Below are 14,118 nucleotides of genomic sequence, written 5' to 3'. Positions count from 1 at the left end.
CCTAAACGATGATAGAAAATGAAGCGATGTCATAAGTCTTGAGATAAGCATTTTCCAGAAAAGGAAAGAGAAAAACATATACAATCTATAGATCACTGCAGTCAATTTAATTTCTGTCAAAATTTTAAATTTTAATATGAAAGAAAGACTGATAAAAATCTATAAAAGAAAGTATGAGTCGTTAAGAATAAATTTGTTAGGGGCAGAGGTGATAGAGCAATGGTTCTGGAATCTTGAGGATATGAATTCAAATCCAGCCTCATACATTCGATAATTACCTAGTTGTGTGATCCTGGGAAGTCACTTTAACCCCATAGCCTTAAATTTAAAAACAAGAATAAACATGTCAAGAACAGCTTAAGACTGGCTAACAACAGTTTATTACAGGGATTCTGAAATGGCTGAATGGCATCAATAGATTTCTGCCAATGTAACAAGAATGAAATTTTCCAGCAGTGTGTCCCTAGCATCTGTCTATGACTCTATAATAAAAATTCAGCGCATCACCAGACCACTAATATGGCATCATCCATAAATGAAATACTTGAAACTGATTTTGGGGACATAGGAATTGGAAAGGCATTCTATGATGATCTACCATATTATTGGAAGGAACTTTTTTCCCCATTGGCTACTTAGCACTGAATGTTTTTAGAAACACATTCCTAAGCATACTCTGTCTCTGTCCTGCTTTTTATCTGAGAATGAAAGTCTCCTTTATAATCATATGACAGGTCAATGTAAACTATTTCACATGTGTGCCTGTTCTCTCACATTGCAAGCTTATGGCATATTATGTTTCATTTATTTGTTTTCTCAATAATTTGAATTATAGGTTGCACAGTAGATAGAGCAACTGGCCCTGGAGTCAGGAGGACCTGAGTTCCAATGTGACTTCAGTAACTTGATTAGCTATGTGACCTTGGGTAAGTCAGTTAACCCCATTGCCTTGCAAAGAAACACAAAAATAAATCATTTGAATTATAGAATGGATGGTGCATTTATGAAATTTCTATGTAGAACAAAGCAAGAAGTAATAGCTGATTTGTTTAAAAACAATGTTAGCATCCAAAAAATAAAAAACACCTTGTAGTCTAGAATAATGGATGGAATATAAAAGCACGAAAATGAATTAAGGTAAATGTAAAGTTCTAGACAGTGGGATGGAATCTACTTAACAAGTGGAAGAAAAGGATCACAAACTGTTAGTGGTGGGGCTGGAGGAGTGGAGGCTGGGAAGGCCGCTGAGGGCCCGGTCTCGTCCAGGCGGGCGCGGAGATCCGACTCCCCGAGGGGCAGGTGCCCAGCGGCCCCGCCGCGCACCGCTTGGTCTTTCTCAACTTAACTGCCTTAATTGCTATTGAAGATAATTTAAAAGTAAATAGGAGCATGGCACCAAATCCTCCGGACAAGATTCTGAATGACCATTTAGCTCATGACCAGCCCCAGGAAGAAGTCATTCCGCATCAACCAAACTGTTCTCAGAAGGTTTTCAAAAATAAAAATCGAGTAGCAATCCTGGCAGAACTCGACAAGGAGAAAAGGAAATTATTACTTATGCAAAACCAATCTTCAACAAATCATCCTGGAGCCAGCATTGCCCTCTCCAGGCCCTCCCTTAATAAGGATTTTCGTGATCATGCTGAACAGCAGCACATTGCAGCACAGCAGAAGGCTGCCTTACAGCATGCTCATGCACATTCTTCAGGATACTTCATAACCCAGGACTCTGCATTTGGAAATCTCATACTTCCTCTTTTACCTCGGCTTGACCCAGAATGAAGGAAATTTTTATATTGGGGAAAATACTTTTGTAAAATGAATTGCCAAAGTTACTATCAGTCTGTTTCACTCTGTGCTAAGAAATGACTCACTTTTTTTGGTGAGATTTTGTATTTTATGCCTTGTTGCAAGAAAGGCACATCCATGCAGGTTCAATGTATGTGAATGGTGCATGTTATATATAACAAAGTCTGTAATTATTCTATAATGCACTTCATTTGTTTATACCAACATGCTTGACTGATTTAAATATGTTTTTAACTTTTAAGTAGGATGAACTATATAATAATATCAGACTAGAATAAATAGAAAACTATATATGGTATTTAAGGAAATGCCATTTTTCACACTAAACAAACAGGGCTAGCCATATAAACATCCATTCTTCTTAGTGTTTTATCAGACTGTTATTAATCTACCCACTTCTTGAACATATTTGTTTAGAGAATGATCCTGAAATTTTTTATGTGACCTTACCCCTGGTTTTCCTAATCTCACTTTTAATCCTACAAGAGAGAAGTTAGTCTAAATTACAAACTAGTATTATATAAATTTTAATATTTCTTAAGTATGAAATTTATGCAAATGATGTTAGCACATGATATTAAAAGCTATTGTGATAATAATTTTGGTATTACTCTTTTTGAATTGTATATTATGCTAATTACTAAGGCCATTGTCATTTGACTTAAATATAAAGTTCCAATTCTAGCTTAAAAAAAAAGGATCACAAACTAATAGAATGATGTAACTAGAGTTAGAAGACATTACAGAAGTCATCTTATAGAACATTCTCATTTTGCAGATGAACAAGCTAAGATTAATGGGAGATGAATGACTGTCTGAAGACATACAACAAAGAGTAACAGGAAAATAATGGGCAAGTAGCAATTCATCTGACAAAGCTGCAGCTTGATATTATGAATAAACACCATGACATAGAAGTCAAAATGAAAGGCTATAATCCTGTCATAATATGTCCTAGTTAGACTTCATTATAAGAACTGTGCAGTGTGAGTGCTTCACTTTATGAAGGACACAGAGGTTTTGAAGAGAATTCAGAGAAGTCAGGAAGTCTAACCATGCCTCATGAAAATTGATTGAAAGAACAATAGCTATTTAACCATACAAAGATTTGGGGAAGGAAAAGGGAAAAATTATATGCATCTGAAAAATTATCTTATAGAAAGCAATTGCTTTAGTTTAATGTGGTTCCTCTAAGCAGAATCATACTAAGAGTCATCAACTCATCCTAAGTTCTTTCACATCTCTAGGACAAAGAAATCTTTCTATGTGGAAATCATTGCTGAATAAATCTAAGCAGAAATAAAAGCAATGGTTGAACTTAATTGAAGGAAGAAAAAAGGAAGGAAGGAAGGAAGGAAGGAAGGAAGGAAGGAAGGGAGGGAGGGAGGGAGGAAGGAAGGAAGGAAGGGAAGAAGGAAGGAAGAAAGAAAGAAAAAGAGAGAGAGAAGAAGGAGAAGGCAAAGAAGAAGGAGAAGAAGAAGAAGAAGGAGGAGGAGGAGGAGGAGGAGGAGGAGGAGGAAGAGGAGGAGGAGGAGGAGAAAGAAGAAAAAAGAGGATGGAGGAAGAAGAGGAAAAGGGTAAAATATATTATTATAGTAAATATATGAGATAAATGGAAGACTGACTAATTAGGTGGCAAATGTATTGGATGACAAATAGATAACTAAAATGTTTCACCATTACCCTAGGATCACAGGAGAAATTAAGACTGTCAACCCTCAGTAGTAAACATAGAGGACACATGAACAAGAATTATAAGAATAGGAAAGGAAGGGTGATGATCTGCATCCTACACAAGAGCTTCTAAATGAATGCAAACAAAGATCCATTCAAATATTTCAGAGCAAAAAAATAGACTTCCTGAGAATTAGAATTATCTATAAATGGAATAAGTTGCTATAGGAAAGATTAGGTTACCAGCCACTGGTATTATTGAAGGAAAAGCTAGATAACTATTTGTCAGGGATAAAGTTGTATTTTAGGATTAGTTGACCTTTGAGTTTCCCTCCAAATCTAGTATTTTATGAATCGTTTACTATTCTATTTAATCAATCAGTCAGCAAGCATGTATTATGAGCCTATTACATGGCATGAACTATGCAAAGTGCTAGGAATAGAAAGAAAGGCAAAAGAAGTCCCTGCTTTAATGGAACACGCAATAGATAATAAGGGAGATCTCAAGAAAAGAAGAATGTGTAAGAAGATGCACATAGGGTCATATGTACATAATCAAGAATGGGAAGATACAAATATTAAGGTATGCTATGGAATGATAAATTTTAGTTGAACTTAAAGAAAGTCACAGTAGTTAGGAAGTAGAAATGTGGAGAGATAATTCCAGTCTTGGCTGGTGAACAACCAAACATAGTGCACAGGATCAGAAGATATAAAGTCTCATGAAAGTAACAGTAAGGAGGCCAGTCTTATAGGATCTCAGAATGTGTGGGGGTGAGTAAGCTATAAGACAAGGAGGCATTTCATATTATAAAGGTCTTTGGATGTCAATAAGAGGATTTTCAATATCTGTCCTGAAAGTTATAGACAATGAAGTTTTATAATTATTAAACATATAAAACAAGTGGTATGACATCCAAATTCTGCAAAAAGAAACAAAAATGAATTACAGGGGAAAAACAGGCAACAGAATTATAAAAGAAGTAAATGACCACAGTAATGTACTGTTTGATAAGCCCAAAGATATTAGCTTCTGGGTTAAGAACTCACTGCAGGGGCAGCTAGGTGGTGCAGTGGATAGAGCACCGGCCCTGGAGTCAGGAATACCTGAATTCAAATCCAGACTCAGACACTTAATAATTACCTAGCTGTGTGGCCTTGGGCAAGCCACTTAACCCCATTTGCCTTGAAAAATCCTAAAAAAAAAAAACAAAACAAAAAAAAACAGCTCACTCCAGGGAAAACTGGAAAATGGTATGGAAAAAACTAGACATAGACCTACATCTCACACCCTATACTAAAATAAGGTCAAAATGTGTACAGAATTTTGATATAGAGGGCAATGCCATAGATGAGTTAACAGATCAAGAAATGCTGTTATCTGTTGGAGTTATGAAAAGGGGAAAAATGTAGGACCAAACAAGAAATAGAATACATTATAAATTGCAAAATGGATGACTTTAATTATATCAAGTTAAAAAGGTTTTGAGCTAATGAAACCAATTCAACCAAGATTAGTAAGAGAACAGAAAGCTAGGAAGCAATTCTCACAGCTAGTAGTTCTTATAAAAGTCTCATTTTTAAATATATTAAAAATCAAATCAAATTTCTAAGGATATAAGTCATTCCCCAAATGATAAATGCTCAAAGGACATAAACAGGCAGTTTTCAAATGAAGAAATGAAAGTTTCATATGTTCCTGTGAAAAAATGTTCCAAATCACTATCAATTAGACAAATGCAAATTAAAAACAAATATGAAGTTATCAACTCACACACATCAGATTGGTTGAGATAATAAAAAGGGAAAATGATCAATGTTGGAGAGGTTGTAGGAGGATTGGGATATTGATGTACTGTTGCTGAAGTTGTGAACTAAATCCAATTATTCTGGAGAGCAATCTGGAACTATACCCAAAGAGCAATAAATCTGATTTTATTTGACCTTTGACTGAGCAATATCAATACTAGGCCTATATCCAAAAGAAATTTCAAAAAAATGGGAAAAGCTTCACCTGCTTAAAAATATTTATGGAATTTTTTGTACAAATAAGTGGACAAATTGACGAATTGACAAAGTGAAAAATTAATTGGAAATTGAGGGGATGTCATCAAATGGGATTGGCTGAATAATCTATAGTATATGAATGGAGTACTATTGTTCTCTAAGAAACCATATATGGTCAAACTTCATAGAAGAATGGAAAGAATTACATGAATTGATTTTGAGTGAAGGGAACAGAACAAGAGAACATTGTACACATTATCAACAATGTAATTTGATCAACTGTGATGGATGAGGCTCCTCTGTAGTTCAGAGATCTAAGCCAACCCTGGGTGACCTGTTATGGACAATGCCATCCACATCCAGATAGGAGGAAACACAGAATTTGAATGTATATATGTATATATTATGTTCAAATGTATATATTATGTTCAAATTTTTAAAATTCCGTGGCTTTCTTTCTCTTCCTTTAGTCCTAATTCCTCATATATGAAATGATTATTATGTAAATATATTAAAAAGATAAGTACATATATAACTTTTACCCAGCTGTTCGCCACTTGGGAAGGGAAGATGGTAGAAAAAATGTATATTTTAAAAATATGTAAGTGGAAGAATGTTGAAAAATTCCTATAATCAATTGGAAAAATAAAATAAAATATCAATTTTTTAAAATGGTTTATAAAGAGAAGAGTCGAGGTTACCTAGACAAAGATCTAACAAAAAGGATCAGTTGATGTGCAAGAGCAGAAACTAAGGAGTGGAGAATATTAAAGTGAAGAGGATGATCAACAATTCCAAAGCTCATTGAGAAGATCTTACTAACTAATATTTTTTCATGTATACATATATATATATATGTATATATATATATATGAGAATTCAATGCAATACATGAAAAATTTTCTGTAAAAAATGATATGAAAAGCTATGATCAGAAAAGGAGATGGAGTTGTTATGTGGCAAGAAAGGGGGATTAAAAGAAATTTAACTCATGTGGTGCCTTGTACTCATGTGATATCAAAAGATAGAGGGTAGATCTCCTGTGTAGGTTTTATAAGAGAAAAAAGAACAAATCTTGCCACAAAATAAGATAGTATAGGTGGACTCTGATTTCCACTACTAAAATGACTATTATACAAAAAAAGATATTGCATATTCATTGAAGTAATGGAACATTATAAAATAGTTTTTCTCTGTGGGTGCCATTTCCCTCCACCCATCAAATTTTAAATTTACAAGATGCTGTCTAAATGTTTATTGATGTAAGGACTTTGATTGACATTTGTTGTATGTTACATTGCCAAATCTCGAAGAATCTAAGATTGATGAGGCCTGTGAAAATATTATTAGTTTTGGCAGTTAAGAAAGTTTTCATTGAATCATAAGGTCAGAAAAACTTGAGAAAGTTTATAAAAAAGAGGGAGGGGAAAGAAAGTGACTATTTCTATTAAAAGTTTTTTTTTTTCCCCTCAAGTTAAGCCTCAAAAAGGAGAAGAGATATGGAACACAACTAGCACGAATAAGCTGATTACATGAGGTGGGTAATTTTTGGATGAAGGGAACAGAGCCTATATGTTGTAGTCAGTCATCCAAGAGAAGTAGAAAGACCGAAAATAAGTGAGAGAGTAGGAATGAGAGAGAGGACAATTTATAAGAGAATATGGTTTGGAATGGATTCAAATTGTGAATGAAGAGAAGTTTGTCATGGCAAAGAGTCAGGTCTTCATTTGAGACAGGAGTAAAGGCAATGATTAAAGAAGGCATCTGAGTGAAATCAGATGAAGAAGAGGGAAGGAGTGGTTGCTCTCCGTAAATGACTCATTTTTTCCAATAAATTATGAGATAAAGTACTTAGATGATAGAGTGGAGGAAAGAAGAGTTACAGAATGTTTGAGAAGAATAAAATGTTTGGAATTTTCACAGTTGTGATAGTGTCAGTGCTTCAGTTGGGGAATTCTAAAAGAATTGCTTTTGCACAATGAAAACTCAGTTGAAATTTCATAATTTAAACACACAGTGAACCTAGCCATTTTCACTTTCTAAAGAAAGATGCAAAAAACATATGCTGTTTATATTTTCTTCTTGGTGTTGTTTTGAATATGCTGTTTTTATTACTATATTAAGTTTAGTGGGAAAATACAGAAGAGAAAGCTCACAAAACAATGTATGATAGGCAAACAGCCACAAGGCCCATTGAAGAGTTTAAGATCTAAAGCCATTTTTCAGTTTCTGCTTACATGATATCAAAATAGTCAGTCCATTCAATCAACTTATTTTTTCAAAGACAACTTTTTTGAGACAAAACAATTGATCAAATTAATTAATAATATTTGTCCTTCATTTTCTAAGAAGACCACGATATCAAGGAGGTGAACCATGAGAAGCACATGAATTGGATTTGAGTAAGTGGCTGCTATGCTACATCATCATCCTCACTTTCTCCTTCCTTCAGAGCCATCTGGGTCCAATGGCCAAGATAGGAATCAGGATGAATCCCGTCCTCCTGATTCCAAGGCTAGTGTTCTATCCATCTAGTGCTTGATCGAATTAATTAGTCACCTTCAAATGATAGCTGATATTTGGAGATTGCCTGAAAATACATTTACAATGTTTAATCCATTGTTCAAAAAAAGTTTTTAAGTCCTATTATTAATTCTTTGTAACATTACAGATGACCTAGAGGCCTTCTTCCTTTTTTAATATTTTAGTCATAATGTAGTCCATCCTTGATTATAAGAATTAGATGTCTATCAAGGAAATCAACACATTGCGGTTATCAATTTAATACTTCTAAAGTAATTATTGTGATATTAACATTCTAGTATATAAAAATAAAACATCAACAGAAGATAAATAACTTCTCTGAGGACACTGAAAACATTCATCCATGAAGGAAATACATATAAGAAAAAAAATTTTCTATGACCTTGTTTTGTTTTGTTTTTCTAGCTGAATTTGTTTTTTGTCTATTGATCTGTGCAGTATACTGACTCTTATTTTTTTAGGGTTTTTTTTTTTGGCAAGGCAAAAAATAGGGTTAAGTGGCTTGCCCAAGGCCACACAGCTAGGCAACTATTAAGTGTCTGAGACTGGATTTGAACCCAGGTACTCCTGACTCCAAGGCCGGTGCTTTATCCGCTACACCACCTAGCTGCCCCCAGTAGTATACTGATTCTTTACAAAATTTCCAGACAAGCTTTATTTTAGTTCCCCCCTTTCTTGTCCAATATTTTGTGGTCGCTACATTAGAATTGATTTTAATAACTATTCACTGCGAAATTGTGAGAAGGCAATGTGCAAGAACTAAGTTTTTATCCTTCTTAGATACTCAGTAAAGTACTAAAAATGTACCCAAAGGAACAATGGTGAAGAAAATCACGGAGTAGTAATTTTCTCTGTCTAGTACAAAACTACACAAAATGACTGACAGAATCCTGATGGACATCAGAAAAGAGACACAAAAGAATGACTTTAAGGAAAAGTGTGTCAACAAATCAGAACTGGAGCAGATAAACCAATCAACACCAAGATAGCTCTATTGCTATCCAACCTCAATTTAAATTTGAAACAATTAACCTAGGAAAGATACTAAAATTAAGGGGATTAAGAAGGACTTCCTGTATAAACTAATATTTTTCTTGACACTGGAAGGAAGCCAGGGAAGTCAGGAGGTGTTCATGAAGAGACACATCCATTCCTTTTATTCCCATGCTGCACAAAACAAAGTCAGTACAGTCCAAAGCATGGTGGGAAATGGAACTTGAGCAAGATCAAGAGAGTAGTTGGAAATGGTCGAGCGTTCCCTGAAAAAGTAAGGTAAGAATTAGGGTCAATAAAATAAGGAGCGTAAATAAAACATCCAGTGTTTAGTTAGTGGTGCTAGAGTACAGAATATGTACCCCAATCTTGATCTCTGAGTTTGTCTGCCTTTATGTCTAATTTTTGTTGATGGGTAGATTCTAAAGAATGAAGTGGCTGGGTTGCTTACAGGAAGTCACATAGAAGGTGACATGGACTATGATCTACCTATGTCTTTATCAAGAAGAATGGTATTATGATGAGTAAGGTTTGTTAACCTTACATTTAATGATGTTTGGTCATTTTTCAGTTATATCTTACTCTTCATGACTCCATTTGTCATTTTCTTGGGAAGCTACTGATATGGTTTGCTGTTTCCTTCTCTGGCACATTTTACTGATGATGAAAGGAAGGAAAAGAATTAAGTCAGTTCTCCAAGGTCACAAAGCTACTGTCTAAAACCATATTAGAACTCAGAATTGACTACAAACCCATCACTCTATCAATGGCACCAGCTAGTTGCCCCCTTGTATATATAAATTAGTTGAAATTTGTCAAACTGACAAATTCTTTTCCAAATGTAGGTGTTGAAGGGATTGTGATGAAATAGGCACAGCAATACAGTGCTGTTAGAAATGTGAAATGATATGACTATTCTGGGGAACAATTTGCAATTATACTTTTAAAGTCATTGAGTAATACATACTTTATTATTCAGACATACCATTTCTAGCTCTATACTCCAAAGAGATCAAAGAAAGATATGGATAAATGTGTATAAAAATATTTATAATAGTCTTTGTTGTTGTTGTTGTTGTTGTTATTACAGGAAAACCCTGGATAATAAATAATCAGGTCCCATAAATTGAAAAAACTGTTAAAGAAATTATACATATTATGTATATATATATATATATTATATAAATTATAATGGAATATTATTGCTCCATGAGAACAATTGAAAACTCATAAGTTCTATTGCAGAACCTAAAGAACAGAACCAGAAGAACAATCCATTAAATAATATCATCATTACAAAGACAAATAATTTTGAAAGACTGAAGAACTCTTATCAATTCAGCAACCAACCATGACTCCAGAGGATTTATGATACCATTTTTGCCTACTTCCTGAGAGTAAATAAACATAAGATTCACAATAAAGTTTTCTTTTCTGTATTGATAAATGCTGGAATTTCTTTTGATCATCTACACATAAATGTTATGTTTCTTGTTTGTTTTGTTTCCTTTCTTTCCTTTATTTTTGTTATCTTGTTGTTTTGCTTCCATTATTTACTATAGTTTAGAAGAAAGATGGTGATAGAAGAGAGGTAGGTAAAAGGAATGAGAAAAGAGAAAAAGGTCATAAAATTATCACTAATACACCAAGAAGAGAAAAATACTAGAAAGTCATACCAACAAGCAGGGAAATTTTTCAAAGTTTTATTTTGACTTAATTTTGTATTTAAAAAACCAAAATGTACATAACAGAAAAGGGCAGTTTAATGAACAATATATTTTTCTATTCTAGAGATATGGAAATGTTCAGAATAAAATAAATTTTAAAACAGTTAAAGTATTATCTGATTAACTTTAAAAACTATGATTTCATAAAGGGAATCAGAAGATTTAAAGAGAAAGGGAACCTTAGAGATCATCTAGTCTGACCATCTTTATGGCCATATGACTTCTGTCAAGGAAACGTAAGTAAAAAATAATTATGGTTTAAAATTTTTAAAAATTATATCCCACAAATGCCAAAATATTTTACAAAATATATGTGACCAAAAATTTTTGCTGTTGGTGTTCATCAATGGCATCACTAAGGTGATATATTGATTTATACATAAATTGTATTTTAGTTACTTGCAGAGCGAAGCAAAGTCATACACTTCATTCTCTCCTCAGAGACATTTAAGTCCAATGACAAGAAATTATAACTGACATTGAGTCACCACGTTAGTTGAGGCCTCCATCACCATTCACCTCAACTACATGTAATTTTTGTTCCCTGACTCAAATAGATATTTGAATCCCCTTCAAACTATCCTCCATCCAGAGGCCAAAGTGATTTCACATGAGAGCAGAACTCATTGTATCATTTCCCCCATCAATGAACTCCAGAAGCTACCCTCCTGCCTCTAGGATAAAATATGAAATATGTCTGATATTTCAGTCATCATAACCTAGCACTTACATTGCATACTATTTCCAGTTGATGTTTTATTTTATTCTTCCATTTACATGTTAATAAAGTTTTTCAATATTCATCCACATGTATATGCATATTTTTAAGTTACATAATTTCCTTCCATCCTCCCTTTCCACCCCACTTCCCCTCAATGGCAAACAGTCAGGTGAATATTATAAATACACATTTGTATTTAACATGTTTACAGATTAGTCATTTTCTATATGAGGAATTAGGATCAAGGGGAAAAAGGAAAACCATGAGATAGGAAAGAAATACATAATTGAATTTTTTTTAAAAAGTGTATGTAAAAATGTTCATTTAGATACTGATGATTTTTTGTTTTGTATTCTTTTCTTTTGTTTTCCTTCCACTGGATGGGGATAGCATTTTCCATAGCCAATCTAATAACGCTGTCCTAGCTCTCTGATCTGCTGAGAGAAACTACATCCATCAAGAATGATCATCTCACATGTTGTTGTTGATGTGTACAATGTTCTCTTGGTTCTGCTCCCTTCATTCAGCATCACATCCTGTAACTCATTCCATGCTTCTCTAGAGTCTGACCATTCATGGTTTCTGATAGTACAACAATATTCTACAGTATCCATGTGCCATAAACTTGTTTAGCCATTCCCCAATTAATGGACATCTCCTCAGTTTCCAATTCTTTGCTACTATGAGCTGCTATAAATATTTTGGGACATGTGGGACTTTGCAATTTTTTTATAATTTCTTCTGGATAAAGGCCTAGAGTTGGAATTGTTGGGTCAAAGTTTATGAACAGTTTTATCGCTCTTTGGGCACAATTCCATATTGCTCTCCAGAAAAGTTGGATCAGTTCACAACTCCATATCATTCTTTTGTAATGCATTATCCCCTTTACTCTACTATACAGAGGAGTCAAGAATAAAAGTGTCATCCCACACAGAGAAAGGTTGTTTTTGGGTTTTTGGGTTTTTTTTTTTGCAACGCAATGGGATTAAGTGGCTTGCCCAAGGTCACACGGCTAGATAATTATTAAGTTTCTGAGGCCAGATTTGAACTCAGGTACTCCTGACTCCAGGGCCGGTACTCTATCCACTGCACCACCTAGGCACCCCTACAGAGAAAGTTTTTAATAAATTTTTTCTACTCAAAAATGGAAAGGCAACTGTCCAGAAGAACAGTCTTAGTGTGTAACTTCTATGCCTTCATCAGAAACATCAAAGAACCAATGTAATATATGCCAATGGGAGATTTCTCTGTCATCTATAGAACCATTGAAATGAAAATAGTTTCTAAATTATCTAATAATGAGAGAAGAATAAAGAGCTAAGAAATAGTAGCAAAGAGAAAGTAGAAAACAATCCCATAACAGTAACATTCCTACCAGAAGCAAAATAGGGCACTGGGACTGAATCAATCAAAGTGGTTTTAATGAGTTGAGAAATGTTTTTTGCTGTGTCCAACAAATTACACTATCTACTCTAACAATGTCATCACTTTATATGCAATACTATAATGTGATGTGATGTAGCTATGTCTTGTATTGGTCAGTCCCAATTCCTGAATTATTCTCCCTTCCTTGAGAGAACAGATTTTTTTTTATTTTTATCTATCCTTTAAAAGCACCCAGCACAAATCATATGTTATTAAATGCTTGGGGATAAATATATGTATTGGAAAGATTTTATGTGGAAGAATTAGATGTTTGGAGAGCAGTTCCAAAATATTTGACAAAATACTGGAACCAAATCAAAACTCTGCCAATTGTGCATTAATATGCCAGTTCTTACTCTAAAATTTTGAACTATAAATATTCAATTATATGTTTATTATAATAATTCTATATTTCATCATTATCTGTTATATTATTTTCTGTTGTAACATATGTGCATTATATCAAATTATATGATGTAACAATATTATTTCAAGTTATGTTGTGCATCATAGAGAACCATATGAAATAATTTTGACCCAGACTGTATTATATGATATCACATAATATATAATATTATATTACATCACATTATGGCATATCATAGTTTTCATGTCTAGCATACCACTTCACATGACATCATACTATATTGCTTTTTATTTTTTTATTATTTATATATTGTGTTGTCATCTCATATTATAACATATCACTTTATCATCACATCACATATTTATTAAATGAAATTAAAGATTATAACTAAGAGAAGTTCCCATTTTTCTATGATAATATTCATTGTATATTATTTATTGATGGCAGCTATCTTTATAGAAATTTCAAGGAACAACAAGTAAGTATGCTTTATTTCTCGAATTCAGTGAACAAAGTCAGAGAGCAATAATGGAAGTTGGACATATTCAGATAATGGGTTTGGCATAAGGAATCACTTGAAAACAATAAGAGCTTTCCATAGATAAAATAGACTGCCTTAGTGGATAATTCTTACAAAATCTGACCAACTTCCCTGTTGATGTTTTGTTTATTTGACTAGACACAGTCTAAGATTATTCCATATGTGTATATAAAATGACATAATACTATATTTCCTTGAAACTGTGGACCCAAGATAATAGTTGTTTCAGCAACATCACAACTCAGATTACCAAGAACATATTAAAAATTTGTTATTTCCAAGTTTGCATAATATAAATGCTGTATAAAAT

General features: G+C 33.5%; 1 pseudogene; it reads left to right on the top strand.

Annotated features, from left to right (window-relative positions):
• The first annotated feature begins 1,435 nt into the window (after nt 1–1,435).
• On the top strand, nt 1,436–1,925 carry LOC141501102 (SOSS complex subunit C pseudogene; annotated as a pseudogene).
• The last annotated feature ends 12,193 nt before the right edge of the window (nt 1,926–14,118 follow it).

The sequence above is a fragment of the Macrotis lagotis genome, chromosome X (genome assembly GCF_037893015.1).
Source record: "Macrotis lagotis isolate mMagLag1 chromosome X, bilby.v1.9.chrom.fasta, whole genome shotgun sequence".
NCBI lineage: Eukaryota > Metazoa > Chordata > Mammalia > Peramelemorphia > Peramelidae > Macrotis > Macrotis lagotis.
This window is presented reverse-complemented; position numbering and strand designations above follow the sequence as displayed.